This window comes from Vicia villosa, linkage group LG2 (assembly GCF_029867415.1).
Source record: "Vicia villosa cultivar HV-30 ecotype Madison, WI linkage group LG2, Vvil1.0, whole genome shotgun sequence".
Classification (NCBI taxonomy): Eukaryota; Viridiplantae; Streptophyta; class Magnoliopsida; order Fabales; family Fabaceae; genus Vicia; species Vicia villosa.
Window position 1 is genome coordinate 92,292,433 of NC_081181.1, and position 2,919 is coordinate 92,295,351.

A 2,919-nucleotide genomic window follows, 5' to 3' on the forward strand; every position below is an offset into this window, starting at 1 on the left:
CCCCATTTGGAAAAAATGCAATTTTGAACAATGTTGATTTCATGTATTTTCCCAAAATTTAGCCAACTTCAACAAGGTGTAAATCCTTCAATTTTTGTCATATGAAGGAGATCTTGCACTTTTTAGAAACCTCAAAGAGTCCTCTAACCAATGTCTTTGGTCTCATGTCAAAATGATTTTTGAAGCTCCTTGTGTGTCCTTTTGAAAAAAGTGTCTTTTTGTTGACTTTGAAAATGACCTGTAATGTCTTTGATCATATTTTTCAAATGGTGAATCCAATGACCATGGGATCAATGGCATTTGAAAGATAATTGAATTTCCTTCAAAACAAGCTTTGGTTTGAATTTTTTGGATGAAGGATGAGAGAGTTATGATCAGTCAAAGTTGAGTTGACTTTTCAGGCAAAAACCCTAATTTTGAATCTTAGGGTTTTGTTGATTTTTGATCTTTCCTTGATGAATTATGATCATCCAATGATCAAATGATGAATCCTTTGACAAAATATGGACTTTGACAAAAAATTTCATTTTTGACTGTCTGTTGACTTTTTTGGTCAAACGGGTCGTCTGTTGACTGTTTGAGCTGCTGACGGTGCGTCTGAGTGAATTGAAGTTTGAAAATTTGTATGATGGTACTTTGAGATATATGGATGTGTATGAAATCCATTTGAGCTCTCAAAAACTTGTTGCTCCTGTAAAAACAAGAAAAACCCTGATTAGGGACTGTTTGTGTAGGAGACAGTTAAGCGTACCTGATTTTTGTGCAGTGTTGAGTCTCTGCTAATCGCGTGATATTCAGAAGACTTCTAGAACAAAAACCTTGGAATTTTGAATTGTGAAAGATTGATTTGATTGATGGTACAAAACACTGAGAATTGTACTGCCAGCAGTTTGGCTGTCGACTGACTGTTCAGGTATTGATGTAGCAATTAGAGTGAAAAATCAACAGTCAAAGTTAATTTTCTTTTTTGTTGTTTTTTGTTTTTGTTTTATATGAAAAATGAAAGTTTATTTACATGACTTGTTAGAAAACATAGACATAATAAATAACTAATATACTGTTACCAGTACAGTCTGAGTTTCCTGATTCTGCGCCTGCAAAAAGATTTTAACTCTGTACCAATTGTGTCAGTACTATTTATCTGTAAATAAATAAATAGCATGTGTGAAGTAATAAACAGTATTTGGCGTTTGCGTAAGAATAAATTCAACTGCAGGCCAAATTACTGTATAAGAAAGATTCTAAAAAACTAAGTATTTCATATGTCAGGATATTTGTTGAAATAAAAATCCATGATTATATGAGACCCTTAATTTTCAGATTGGAGTTTTCTTGAAAAATATGTGGGCAAATTTTGGGGTATAACAGTTGCCCCTATTCAATCTTCTTAAACCTGAAGAGATTGTATGAAATCTGAAGGTAGAAGATGATTGAATATTTAGATGCCCTGAAAATTTGCACTTACCTTGATCAGAAGAGATGTTGGAAGTTGCATTTGAATGTCGTCTGCGAAATGTTGTTGGCAGATTGAAACATTACCTGAGATGGGCTTTCAGATGCCACCTGGTGAATGTGTTGATGGTTTGTTCATCAGCATGAATCCCTTGATTATATCTTGATGAAGGATTTGAAAGTCTTTGTGTTGACTGTTTCGGAACCGTCCAAGGTTACCGCTTTAAGTCTTGGAAGATAATCGTTACGGAACTTGTCCAAAGTTTTTTCCGATTTAGATTTTGGAAGTTGATCATTGTGGAACCGTCTGAGGTATCGCTTTAGATCTGCAACGTTAGATCGTTTTGGAACCGTCTGAGGTATCGCTTTAGATCTGCAATGTTAGATCGTTTTGGAACCGTCTGAGGTATCGCTTTAGATCCGCAATGTTAGATCGTTTTGGAACCGTCTGAGGTATCGCTTTAGATCCGCAATGTTAGATCGTTTTGGAACCGTCTGAGGTATCGCTTTAGATCTGTAACGTTAGATCGTTCTGGAACCGTCTGAGGTATCGACTTTGATCTGTGATGCTTGTTTTTTGAGTTGGTAAGTGATCAGAATGAATCTTTGGCTTGATTATATCTGAGAGAACCGTTCATGGAATTCAGGTGAACACGGCATGTGATTGAGAACATCTTTGTTGAAGATATCTGCCTACCTGAAAAATCAAGTTAGTGATATGCAATGTTTATGATGCATGTAAATGTGAGATATTCCCGGAGAAATATGCATGTTATGCTGTGTATGAATATGCGCATGATGCATGATGTATGATGTATGATGTATGAATATGATGTATGAATGTGAATATGTGAATGTGAATATGTGAATGTGATGTCAAGCTTCTAATTGGAAAAATAAATTCCCACTAGTCAGCTGGACATGAATGTATTGTGATCGTCGATGATCTTTTGTCTTGCTTGAGTACCCTCGTCTGGGGAAATTCTTTGAGAACCCGGGTATCCCGTTGAAGGATCTTTGACTACTGCTTGGGGAACCAAAGGTAGCTGGAAGTTCTGATGCCCTTTCAAATGGGAATGAGGAAGATGCATAATCCTCCGATGCACTATCTGACCAAGTCCGGGTGCGGGGATCACACCTTCTGAAGATAGTAATCTGGAACAACCCTGCTGGGGAATAAGACTTCTTTTGAAGAGAAAATCTTTTTGAGGAATTTGCTGAGAAATGCGTTTCTCTTGGTGATTTCCTTCTGATGGAATGATGTCCAGATGATCGGGACATTTCCTGAATGCCATTCCTGTTTTTCCTGGTAAACATCAATCATATTCAAATGCATATGTTCATTCAAAATTATCATTGGGACGCTTACGTATTTAAACAGAAAAAATGAAAATAGTGATTTTTGAAAGAGCTGCATTGAAAAGAGCCATGATAGGCGGGTTAGCACAGGGAGACAACAATCCTAGA